The following is a 13,504-nucleotide window of genomic DNA, read 5'->3' as shown; positions in this document are numbered from 1 at the left end:
CTATGCAATATACCATGCGATAGGTAACTGCCTTTCAATTCCCAGTCACTCAACGGTACTGTTGCTCTTTACAGAGCATGGCATATGCACCAATGAGTTCTTTGATGGCTGCAGAGTTCAAAACGCAAGTGACAGTCCCCACAGGTAGGGCACACCCATGCACTAGCAATGCTCTGAATCCGAGCAGCAGATTCTTTCTTCCTCTGACACCAGTCATCTAAATGTTTGATCCAGTCTACCTCGCAAAGCCTCCACGCTCCATCTACAAAAGCTGACTGCCAACCAGAGAGGTATTCTTCACTCCTTTCCCAGTCATCTACAGAGATTCCAAAGGATACTAAATCATCTTTGAAAGCATCCGGAAATTTGCACAGCAATCTACCCCTTTTTCCCTAGGCCTTTCGCAAGCTTCAGAGTACAGCACACTCTTCGGGATCCTGTAATCCAGCATTCACTTGACACGTCCAAGCCACCCAAGTCTTTTCTTACTAATCATTGTTCCCATAAATACCAGTTAAATACTATTTAACACTTCAACATCTCACCCAGTCATCTTATTTGAAAAATTTTACACAAGTGTTTGATATGAAAACTGTTTAGTCTTTGAGTATGTTTGGCATAAGTCGCCCATGTTTCTGAGCCATACAGAAGAGTGGCTAAAACATCTCAAATACAGATTTTCACTTGAGTTGACAATTTGTTGTTGTTCCAGGCTCTATCTTGCAAAAGACAGAATTTTCTGGCTGCTTTGATATGAATAAGCTCAGCATCAAGATCTACATTGCTGGTACCAGTATAGCCCGGGTAGCAAGATTTGTCAACATCTAGACAAAATACTATCTAAGGCGATATCTAGAACTGTTTCTGAAGAGCATTGGTGCATGATAAGTCCTCAAGCTTATTGCTAGCCCAAAGATTTTTGCATGAATCAGAAAACTTGATAACTTGTTGTAGGGCATCAATGCTATGATCCACAAGGGCTGCATCATCTGCAAACAATAGGCCCCTTGCGATGGGCTCTCCTTTATCTTTGTTTTAGCTCTGAACCTTGAAAAATGGAGCATGAGATGACTGGACAGGAAAGGCCATTCTAGTCTCTTTATGACCAGCTGGCTTTGTAATGACTACCGACAGTTTCTCCTCCATTCGAAGGAAGAGAAACTGTTGAACAATTTTATTGTAGGCCACAATTATATGCTTGTCCAACTTTGCCAAGACTAAAAGTTTAGTACGGCACCACATTCTTCAATCCTGCTGATGCAGCATTTGGCAGAAGCAGCACTATCTTATAATGCCATGAGAAAGTTACCTGAACCACAACCCTGTGGTTGTGCTTTGCAGTTTCATCATACTAAATATCTGATCTCTACCTACCATATAAGCTGCACACTTCTAGTGTTAGCTGTGCTATTCTTTGGAATTGCTCCTTTGATTTTAAAGCTTTGATATCATAAGTTTTTTATCCAACTTGACAGCAAGGATTTCAAAGCTTTTCCTGATCAGAATACAGAACAAGTGCAGTTCTCTTCCTGTAACATTCAGCCCAGTTTCAGTATCGCTATAAGAATTTTGCTTTAGGAGCTTAATTTTAGGCTTTTTTTTTTTTGGGGGGGGGGGGGGGGGAGAGGGGAGGGAAGCCTTGACTTTGCTGTTTCTTCCTTACTGTTCCCCAATATGTGAAATAGTGTTGATAGTTAGGCTTTATACCACACACAAAACTCAAGTCTGCCGCTTGCTGGAAGCCTTCTAGGATATTCTGTCACCCAAGGAAGCAGCGCATTTGACAGGATCTGAACTGCCTCTACATAGGAAAGAGAAGGGGTGTTAGGAAGACAGGGAGGGAGGGAGGGAGGGAGCTAAAAAATAGAATATGTACGTTATGCACATTTTAGAAGACTGGACAAACTCTCACTAAGGCTGATCCTGTCTAAACTGCCACCCATACCACACTACAGAGGGTGTAAGTGGCAAGTAGCATTTGATCTCTTCTGTTGCTACAGCTGAGCTTTTAGCCCTCCTTCTCAACTCTCATGAAGCTTTCAAGCAAACAAAATGGGGCTCAAGTGAGATATTGCTTAACTGTCCAGGGCTATTGTCTATAGCAGTTTGTTAGAACATCCTGCTAAATAAAAAGACTGAAAGCCTTTGATTCGCAAAGAAGTCAAATACAATCATCACTGTCCTATTGTTTCTGATCAGTTTTAAAAGCCAGGTAGTTTGCCCCCTAGAAAGGCCACGACTTTGGATAGGTCTAAACTACAGCTAGAAGCTTACTTCCCAGAAGAGCTAGACATTCGCTAGCTCTGCTTGGAGCTAGTATTCTAAATATGGTACATTAGTCAAGGCAGCATAGGAAACAGGTTGGGACAGCCTCCCAAGTACACACCCAAGTATCTGGGTGGGTTGGTACATGGGCAGCTACCCTGAGCCCTCCGCCCCCCCCCACCTGTGGAACCCCAAGCGTACACTGCTATTTTTAGCATGCCAGCTCAAGCAGAGCTAGCACATGTTTACCCGCTCTAGGAAGTGTGCTTCTAGCTGTAGCATCACCATTTTCAGACAACTAGAAGCTGAACAACCAGAAAGCAGAGTAAAATTCAGAACTAATGGCAAATAGCCTCAACTTTTTTAAATGTACCTATTTGTCTGTTTCATGACTCCCTGGTGCTAAGAAGTTCAGTACCTTTAATAGAAGACAAATCCAATATATTGACACTATAGTTCCCGAGTTCTTGCAGGGAGGGTTTTTTAAAGCCACTCTTCATAAACATAAACATGAGACAGATTCTCCATCAAGACAGTGTGCAACTGCAGGTCTTGTGTAGTTTAGGCCCCACAGGCAAGATCTGGATGTGTCAATCTGGTAGATAAACTCAGCAGCTGTCTAACTCTCCACAAAATAGCCAGGGGGAAGGAAGCATAAAAGTCCTTCACAGCCTTTAGCCTAATCATTAGGGTGCTCAGCCAGCATGTGGGAGACCTGGTTCAATTCCTCCCAGTGAGGAAAAGTGACTTGAACAGGGATCTGCCAATCTTAGAGGTGAACTACAGAATATTCTGATGTAGGTCTGTCTCCACTGCTCTTGTTGAAAAGTAGAATATTAACTAATTAAATTGAACCAGAGAGAGGATCACACTATAGTCTAGTGGGTGGAGCACTCACTGGGGAGATGGAAGACCCCAGTTGGAATCCCTTCTCATCAGGCAGAGGAGGAAACTGAACTGGGGTCTCCTACATCCTGGGTGAGTATCATAACCACAGGACTAAGGTTATGAAGGACATCCTCCTTCTCCATCACCATTTTGTACAGAGTTAGGCACCTAAGCTGCCTGACTCTAGGAAAGAGGTTCCCAGCTGTGTAGTGCAAGCAGAGATAGCACTGAACTCCACAAGAAGGGTGCGGTAAGGACACACCCTTCTCATCAGCATCTCCTACTGGCAGTGCCTCACCTAGCATGAGGCCTTTTGAGGATCACATTCTAAGGTGCCTATTTCTCCCTAGTCTTTGTACAGGGAGCCTAGGCACATAACTGAGGCTTTGCCAATCCCATTGACTTTTCATGCACTGAGAAGTTAAGCATTGCAACACCCCTCGTCACCAGATCACCACCACTCCTCACAGTTGTACTGCGTCTGAATCCTGCCATTGGGAAATCTGTGTTCAAATGCTACTTCCACTGGCAATATGCAAAGTGAGCACAAAATGCCAGAGTTACAGCCCAGGAAAAAAGCAGTCTGATCCACTGAGAAGTTGCTTATTGATACAAGAACGATTGGTCTAGAAAATGGAAAGTCTTGAGTTATGACAAAGAAATCCTTTCACTTCTCCTGGTAATATTAATAGTGATGCAAAAGAATCACTCAATGCACAAGGCACTTCTAGTTTGCTAGGAGATGGGAGTATAACATATAGTAAAAACCAGTTAGCACCAAAACCCTCCTAAATGGATTTTATTAGCAACATAGAGTTGAGCTAGAACAGAGATCAAATACCCAGTGATACTTTCCTGAAAGGCAGTAATCATAAGGCTAAGACATCAGGAGTTTCCCTTGCACAGTGTACTAAACTTCTGAAATTTTAGCTTTTTACAAGTTTACATCTATGCATACATTTTGACATAAAGGAATGACTGATTCCTCTTCTGGAATAATGTTCAAGAAATTAAAATGTTGCCAGTTTAGTAAGCGAGACCATCAGAGTATTTAGCCTCAGTCCCCATTCCCTTTTCCCCTTCCCAAAGTTTTAGTTAGGAGTAAAGGGTAGTTTTGGTGTGTGAATCTTGAATTTCAATAGCTCGGTTGAGATTAGTTTCTGAACATTTTAGAGACGAAGTCAATAAGTTGCCTGAATCTGACTTTTGCCCTTCACCTCTGGGATGTTTCAGAAACCAGTAACACTGACATTTGTAGTAGAATAGCTAGAAGTTAAACATTTTATATGCACCAACTAAAGCATAAAAGAAAGAAGAGAGTTAAGTCATCCATCTGGTAAGGTTAAGGGAGAAAAAGAGGGACTACAAAAGGTAGAGGAGGAGTGGAAGAACGAGGCTTTGAAGCATCCAATTCTTTGCCAGCAATCAAAGGGTTTTCATGTATGAAATATTCGAGCAAGCTGCAAGACAGATTTCTGGATACTCCATGCGATTCAGTCCAATTGCTACTTCCCAATGAAAAACACATTTAAGTTTTGAAGTTAGGCAAAATGTCATCTTAATTGCTGCAGGAGAGGAGATATTCTCTCTCACAAACACAGCGAGGTTCAGGGCAAGAGTTTCAGGTTTTTGTATAGTGATAGCAATCAGCACTTAAAAATTACCTAGAAGCTATTTAATGGGTTGATTTTTTTTTGAAAGCGCCACTAATTATGTGTGTTGTGAAACAACGAAGAAAATTATGAGTCCCATTCTTAAAAGTGCTAAGGCTGCAACTAAGATGGCAAAAAAAAAAAAAAATATAGAGTCCCTAGATTATGGGCAACAGAGACCCTATTACATTACCAAACAGCACTGCATTTTCTCATCATGGTGATGTAATGGAAAGTGATATTGCAGAAGACTGCAGCATCATTCACTCCTGACTCAGTTACAGCCCTCAGCAACCACAAGCTCATATTCATAACATGCATTCAACACTACCCATCTTTACGTTAGTCTTTTGGCATTTGTGTCCCCTACTCCTACAGGACAGGAGTACTTTGGTCAGTCCATTCAGCAAATCGGTTGAAGTATGACAACCGCAACTGTTGCTTTGTAAGACAGTTTCATCCAAGCCTGTCAGAGCTTTGGATCTCAGGCTCCTTTTGCTCTCACTGGACGGCATTTCCTCCACAGCATGCTCAATACAGCCTGCCAGAAAAGTTTGATTTCCTATTTTTTCCTGCTGCGAACTAGTAGAAACTGGCACTGATTTAGGTTGGGAAGAATCAGATGCCAGTTTACCAGTAGTTTAAGTAAACATATGTTTACAATTACCTCGTTCATCATGACCTACTTGTGTGGAGTTGCCTTTTTGGAACTAGTTCATGTTTACTGACTCTGGTCTCTGAACAAAGCTGAAACATTAAAATTAACTGTAACTGAGAAAGCCATTGTATCAGTACCCTGCTTGAAAAGTTAGGGCCATAGGCTTCTGAGACATAGATGGATACACAATGCAAAGACAAACACTACATTGGGTTTCTCAGGGAAAGCTGCACACTGAGTAGAGCAACTGTGTCTCCTGGTGCACAGTTAACCCTAGCATGCTGGATAGGCAAGCATAAGCAATATAAATGACCCTCCGACATCACCACAAAAAAGTTCTCTTCAAACAGAAAGGAGGTGCCAGCTGGTCCTTTGAAGAGCTGTATCTGCTCAGACTTGTCCCCAACCGTCAAGAGGGGACAGCTCATCCTGCATTTTAAGATACCTAAAGAGTAAGTTTGAAGCAAGCTACCGCAATAATAAGATATGACTGGAAGGGTCATATTGCATTTCCCCATTAGACATTTCATAGGGTCAGACAGTTCAAATTTCAAAAAAGAATAGTTTCTCTGCTTTTCCTAGCTTGGGCGCTGATGGGAAAAAAATTCTTATGGGAGAAATCTTTATTTCTAGGGATGCATGAACTGGTTTTCGGTGTAAAAAAATAAATTAAGAGGGATAAAATGGAAATGCCAAGAAGTTAATACAGCGACACTACCACAACCCACTAAGTTATACAACATTACCAAATGGTCTTTAAATGTTTACTCAGTCTAATTTCAAGTAAACATTTTAAAGTAAAGGAATCAAGTTTACAGCAATTATTATATCCAGTGATAGCTTTACCTAGACAAGTCAAATGATTGAGTACATCCAGAGTCCTACAAGTGCAAGTTAGTACAACCCCTTAAAGCCCTCCGGTGTTACATTCCCTTGTTGACTGACAAGGGGGCTTTGCTTTGCATTCACAGTTAGGCACAACCACCTCAATATATACATATCTAGATTTATGGTGTCTAAGGGGAAAACCTCAGTGAAGCTGGTTGTGGCTTCCAGCCTAGAGAGGCTCTGCAGTATACCAGCTGCTAACAGTCTCCAATTGGACATCGGCTAGCTGGGGATTGTCAAACAACATCCTCCCCCCTCCTGAGGAGTGTTGCAAGGGCTGCTGGAAGAGATGGCACATGGCCTAGCTATACCATCTCTATGCCAGCTGGCAACTCCCCATCTTGGAAGAAACCTTCAGCTAGGGAGATTCAGCTACTTTTAGCCTTTACACGCCAGTGGACTGCAATTCAGGATCCCCACAGTTCACAGGAAAACCTATAGCGATTCTTATTAGATTCAAAGTCATTTAAGTATATGTGACACAGGGTTGCAAATGTGCTTTACATATGACTATACCAGCTGTGTTCTAGGAACAGAACTGAAATACAGATATCCATTTTACATTTAGGTAATGCTTTCAAAATAAATACAAAAACACTACTGAAAGCAAGTCACGCCTGGGTTAGAGGTTGGAAGCAAACATGCACAACAGTAGGGGAGAGGATATTTTGACTGACAAAAAACCAAGGAAACTCACTAGAACATCCAGCCAGAGCAAACAAGATCTACTTTAAGAACAAAGAGTGCAAATGAAGTACAATATTAGCGGGTGGGGAGGAGGGAAGAAACAATAAACTTCAGGCATGCGTAGGGGTTTGCTTCCATACACTATCATTCAGAACAGATGTTACCAAACATTATTTTAGTCTGTTTGCTCTGTGTGTTGTGCAGCATATTTAAAAACTAGATTAAGCCAAGCAAGTTTTGATATCAAAAAGTTTATTCATTAGACTACTACTGTACATCTTGAGACCAAAGGCAAGAGAAAGAGGAATATGCTTCTTAAACAGCCACATCTCTTCCATTCAGACCTTGCTAAGGAAATTATGTGCATGTTTGAGCATTCTGGATATCTCTTCCCCTTATCTACAGGAACTGAACTGAAGCAGCAGTCAGGGCTGTTATTTACACCATTTAATGTTGCAGGCACACTTCCTTCTTCCACTCAGGTTGTCTAATCTCCATACTTTTTTTATTATTAATTAATTATTATTATTATTATTAAATAAAACCTGTCCTCATAACTCACTCCTTTTAATCCTGGGATTAGCCTTGTTGCCCTCCTCTGTACCTTTGAGTGCTGTAAATGCAACTAGCCCATGAATTTAACAATAAGTCAAACTGAAATCTTATAACTGCTTACTGATCTCATCTCCTACAAAAGCTTTGTTCAAAAGATCACTCAAGCACCTCTGTGAAGCGATACAATTTCACTTGACTATTAAGTTCAATTTTAGAAATCCAACATTCCACTCCCACCCTCTTCATGGTGCCAATTGTTGTTTCTCACTTTACATGAGTAAAATCATGAACAAGCACAGAATTGCTCTGTGAACCTTGATCAGTATTCCTTTGACATACCAGCAACATATGTTCCCAGTTCAACAAATCAAAACATTTTACACAAAACACCACTGCAGATAGAGTGGTGCTCCCAAATGCTGAATCAGCACTTTCCATACTACTTCTAAAATAAAATGTTATGTGGATTTTAAGGGGGGGAAAAGTAGGATGGGGGCTGGCAGTTTAAATCCGCAGCAAAAGAGATTTTGCAATAGTGCATCTGCCAAACCAATTAACTGCAGACTTTCTTTTATAAGATGATACAGTTCAGGTCCCAGTTTGAAAAATGGCAAATTATGTATAGAAAGGGAGTCCATGTGGATCTGCTTTCTGCTGCTCTACCTCCAATCATGAGTCGGAGGTGGAGGAGGGCAAGAGGGAAGAAGGTAAAAACCTCTCCCTCCAACCCAAGTCTTATTTTACATACAACAGGTTACAAGAAGCAATCCAATATTTCCCAGAACCCAACAAAATGCTGTCATACAACAATGTTCAAATATTCCCCTTACTCCCAAATACTTGTTTTGTGAGCTACCAACACAGATTTACAAAACAGAAGAGAAGGAAGGTGGCGGAATCCAGGAGCGGCACTTTTGTGAACTGTCCTTTGCCTCACTCTTCTTGACAAAAAGAGTAAAAATGCAAGGAATAGGACTTCAGACCTAAACTTTTAATACCTCTAGGAAAAGCATAGTAAATGAAACAGTTTAGCTTTCCTAAGACCCTGTAAAACAGCTGCAATTCCAGATAAATACCGAGAAAGTACAAGCCAGTAAGTACAGCACCCCCGAGATCTGGTGCAAGTGGAAAATCAGGCTGGGAGAAGAACCACGTTCCCAGGTGGATTAAGAACATGGACCTTAGGTTAGTCTTCAGAGTAGCAGCCGTGTAAGTCTGTATCTGCCAAAAGAACAGGAGGACTTGTGGCACTTTAGAGACTAACCAATTTATCTGAGCATAAGCTTTCGTGAGCTACAGCTCACTTTTGCTCAAATAAACCGGCTAGTCTCTAAGGTGCCACGAGTCCTCCTGTTCTTCCGGCGGACCTTAGTCTGTGGCTCAAGACCCCCTCTGATCGCCGCAGTCCCAGCCTTCCCCCCCCCCCCCACTTTTCTTTAGGGCTCGAAAGGATCTCACGTCTGACAACGAAATGGTTCAAAGACGTGCACAGGCTCAATGACTCCCCCCAGGGGCTAATAAAGGTCCAAACGAGGAGAGGAAAGAGAACACAGCAACTGATTCGCAGCATTCAACTCGCCTGAAGTCTTGTCACTCGGGGGGGATGGAGGAAAGTGTGTGTGTGTGTGGGGGGGGGGGAGATGGAGGAAAGTGGTTCCAGTTTTCCAGCCCGGTTTAATTGGGAAGTTTTGAAACGGGCCAACGAAATCCGAAGCCGGAGGAAAGAGAATTCAGCGCACTCCTCCCCAGCTCCAAATCTCGGCTGCTAAAGAGCCAGCACACAAGCTCCCTAGCCGCTCTAGACACCGCACACGCGCGCCGTCCCCTTGCAATGTAGCCCCATCGCCGCTGGCGTCCTCCCTCGCCCCGGCCCGTTCCGGGGCGGAGGGGGAGCGCCCAAGCCAGTGCGTCTGCGGTCCTGGACTTCGCTCGACCGTTTGCTCCCGCAGGACCCCCCGAGAGTCCCCCGCTTTCCCCCTTGCAAGAGACGCATGCAGGATGTTGCATGCCCACCCCAAAGTGGCGGGGGGGGGGGAAGCATCAGACCTTCTCCCCCCCCCCCCTTCTCTTACCTGCTGCCTGCGGTTCCTCTTTCGCCCTCGTGGCCGCCCTCCCGCTGCCCCCTCCCCCTCTTGAGAGCCTCGGTGCCTCCGGCTCCCTCGGTCTCGCCCGCTCCGCTCAAGTTTTGTTGCGGTGGGGCCGGGAGCCGAGCAGGCAGCGGCGGGGGGGGGGATGCTATGGGGAGCGGGGGCCGCTTCGGAGCGTGGAGTGGGAGAGGGGGAAAGTTAGACTCCCAGCGCACCCGGTGCGGGGGGGACTCTGCACAGAAAACTTCTTGCCCGCGCCCTCCTCCAGGTTCCCGCGGCTAACACGGGGGGCTACGTACCCCTGCCGCCGAGCTCTCGCTTCGTACTCAGCTGACTCTCCGGCTTAGGATGCCTCATCCCCACGCCCCCCTCCCCTCCCCCTTTAATAGGCTTTAAACCCACCTCCCCCCCCCCCCCGGCGCCGCCTCCACGCAGCCGCAGCCCGAGCCCTTCCGCGCCCCAGCCCAGCCGCCGCCCCGCCCCGCCGGGAGCGGGCCGGGGAAGGGCGGCGCGCTGCTGCCGCGCGTGCGGCTGGAGTTCTCCCAGCCCGGGCCGGGGTTTGTCTTGCAGCCGCTCCGCTCCCGGCGCCCACCCGCCTCGAGGCCGGCGGCGGCTGCTGCTGCTGCTGCTGCTGCTGCTGCCCGGCGAGTGGCTGCGGGGACACAAACGCGCCCCAGCTCCGCCTGCTCCCAGCAGCCCGGGCCCGCTCCCACTCGCGCCGCGGTGGGACGAACCGGGCACGTGTGTGCCCACGCTGAGCTGCTGCCTGCCCCCCGCTCACAGCGTCCACACACGGCCACGCACCCAGCCCAGGCTCGCTGCTATTCCCCCACCGCCGGGCTTCCGACTCGCCCTCGCCCACCCAGCGCAGCCTCTCGCGCCGCTGTCACATGCAAACACTCTCACTTGGCTCCGGCACCCCCACAGCTATGCACTGCTGGCAGTCACCCTCCTTACACTGACTTTGCACACGCAGGCACTGTGCTCACCTATGCTCCTGGTGACACTGACACTTGTGCTTACTCTCACCACTTACACCCACACACCTTACACACTCACCATTCACTGCTTACCCAGCCCCAGCTCTCTCATGTATGTTGCGCTGACAGAAATGTTCACACTTACTGGGATGAGGCTTGCCCAATGGATGGTAATGCTGCTTCACGTTTAGAGCGGGTAGAATGGATGCAAAAACAAGATAGTTAGACTTGTGCTCTGCAGGAAACAGGGTGTTGTTGTTCGTGAAAAAGGAGGCTGAAGTGCTGCTGTGCAAACAAAAAAGCCAAAAAAATGCACCAGTCGCAGCCCGAGTGGCTGCACCGGCTGGGATTAAACCAACCAGGCCAAACTTCTTAGCAGAATTATCCTAATTCATGACAATAAAATATTTAGAAGGGATATTAAATCTTGTATTTCGGACCCTAAAAACGTCATGTTTTCTTTTTTAAGATTATATTATGGTTTTGGTCTAACTTGATTTTTGAACTGCCATTTCCCACCTTCAGTGGATGTTACAATTCGTTTTGCCAATGCTTCAAAATTTTTTAAGGGGATTTTGGCCCCCACTGCAGAAACTTTCACCCCACATCTGCCCATCACCTGCCCAGCAATTAATTTTACTCCCCAATACCTACCAATTTTGCCCCCACATGAGCTTTGTCCCCCACTTGCACCTGTTTCATTTTTGCTCCTTCTGTATTTCTTGCAACTCTTCATTCACTTCTCCTAGGACTAAAGCAGAGGGCTGCAGCCAGGTCCCCTTCTCCTCTTTCCAGGGTTGGGGGGACAGCTCCAGGAGTTTTTCACTACTCCTGCCCCTTCACAAGCCAGGTGTTGGAGGGAGGGAGGAACAGAAGAGCTAGGAGGGGAGGCAGATGTGGAGCTACCAGAAGTGGCTGGGTTCTTTCTGTTCCCTCTCCCTCCCACCTGTGAGAAAGGGGGTCACCTCCTGAGGGGAGGGGGGAGGAAGAGCTCCACCTGCTTCTTGCAGCTGCTCTGAGTGGTTGTTCTTCCTAGGAAGTGGGACAAGATGCCAATCAGAGGGAGTTCCACCCAGGCGGGGCTCAAATTAGCCCTGTCATTGCAAAGCTACAACCCAAGCCAAACTCTAGTAGAAATGGGCAGAGTTAAAGACTGCAATTTGTAAAGTTTAGAGATCAGAGTGAAGCCTGTGTAGGGGCTGATTGTGCAATATACACCAACTGTAGGGTTCTTGTCACCTTCAGAAGCATCTAGTTCTGGCCACTATCAGAGTCAGAGGGACTATTGGTCTGATGCAGAATGGTAATTCTTACATTCCTGAGGTCTTGGGGCCTGGATACTACCAAGTTGTTGGAGTGGCCCTGCAAGAACTCACAGCCATGGTTGGATCTTGATAGTTTACCATTTGGACTTGGCCATCTGTAACAACTCCCTCCAAGTGCGACCAGAACCTCAGGTCAGCAGGCGTAAGCACTACAAGGGGCAGAAGTCCCACTTCCTGTGGGCTGGCTCCACCAGAGGGACGTTACCAGCTGCCTAATCAGCAGAGAGCTTTTTTGAGGTGCGGGGGCAGCAGACAGAGGAAATGTGAAATGTTTGTAAGGTGGCATCCTTGGGGTTGGGGTGGCTTGGATGGATGGTTACAGGGGACAGGAGGTCTTTAAAGGCGCAGAATGTTGGGTGAGTAAGGAGGGTTGGACAATGATAGGGGACAGAGGAGATCTGGAAAGAGATTCTAGTGTGTTAGAAATACACATGTAAACACACCCTATACATATTGTAGGACATATTTCCAAACACCATGTATGCATAACAAATAACTAACTACATGACCCTTGTTTCCCCCAACCGTGTCTGCCCATCCTGTTTTCAACGGTATTTTCATTTGTTTCACCAAGACCACCATTTATGCCTCAAAGAATGTGCCTGTCTATCTATTCTGTGAGACATACAGCATACTGTATGTCCTTGGAACAATTTATGGTAACGGAGACTGCAGGGGATCCTGTATAAACTGGGCAGCCCCTCCACTCTCTTGGATTCTCAAGCACTCTCCAGGGCTCTCACACACTTGTAATACTTTGAACTTTTCAGCAGCAGGGGTCCTTATGCATTTCAATTTCATCCTATTACCAGGGCTGCACTGGCAGCTCCACACAATCCAAAGAATATTTTTAAGTGGCTCACATGTTGACAAGTAATTTGTGGAACTGAGAAAAGGCTCTTCCAAGGAATCCAGGGGTATCCCTCCTGAGGAAACTTTTAAAGAGAGAGAGAGAGAGAGAGCGCGCGCGCATCATTTGGTACAATCTAGTGCATTCTAAAGGTGGGAGGGGCAGAGCGCATTCTATAAACCATGCCTAGAAACACCCACTTGTAGAAAAAATCAGCTTTAGCTATAGAAGAGGATGAATGCCACAAGAAGCAGGGAAATTCCCAGTGCTCCTCATTATTATTAGAAACCTCTACTGGCATGGATTAATTATAGCATTGTCATTCAACTTTCTATTAAACACCTTTTAAAAAGTAACTTACTATTTCTACATTGCTTTTGTTCTTCCTTCTTTCTCCGTTTTCCATTCCTTTAGTCCCCTGTACAGCATGTGTTGGTGTCTTTTCACAGCTGTCTCTTCATTTTACCTTCCTCTTTCTGTACATGTGTTGAATCCTTCCTCATGTTCTTTCATCTCTCCATCTCTCAGTCACTCCCTCATATCATCCCTCCAGTCTCTCACACATATCAAATAGCCTCCCACAGATGCACATGTGATCCAGCAATATGCTTACTATTCACCCATCATATACACACTCAGTGTCTCTAACCCCAGCAGAGGGCTAGGTGT

At 45.7% G+C, this 13,504-nt stretch overlaps 1 protein-coding gene across 4 annotated transcripts in view; it reads right to left on the bottom strand.

Annotated features, from left to right (window-relative positions):
• The window catches only part of GRB10 (growth factor receptor bound protein 10), a 213,564-nt gene extending 201,991 nt beyond the window's left edge, over positions 1-11,573 (bottom strand). The window contains exon 1 of one of the 4 annotated variants that reach the window (XR_006279162.1): positions 9,666-9,914. The gene's annotated coding sequence lies outside the window, so the exon portion shown is untranslated. Of the gene's footprint in view, positions 1-9,665; positions 10,050-11,314 lie in introns of those variants that run through there. The other 3 variants (XM_038390917.2, XM_038390919.2, XM_038390916.1) reach the window with 3 other exon arrangements.
• Positions 11,574-13,504: the final 1,931 nt, after the last annotated feature.

Source organism: Dermochelys coriacea, chromosome 2, assembly GCF_009764565.3.
Source record: "Dermochelys coriacea isolate rDerCor1 chromosome 2, rDerCor1.pri.v4, whole genome shotgun sequence".
Classification (NCBI taxonomy): domain Eukaryota; kingdom Metazoa; phylum Chordata; order Testudines; family Dermochelyidae; genus Dermochelys; species Dermochelys coriacea.
This window is presented reverse-complemented; position numbering and strand designations above follow the sequence as displayed.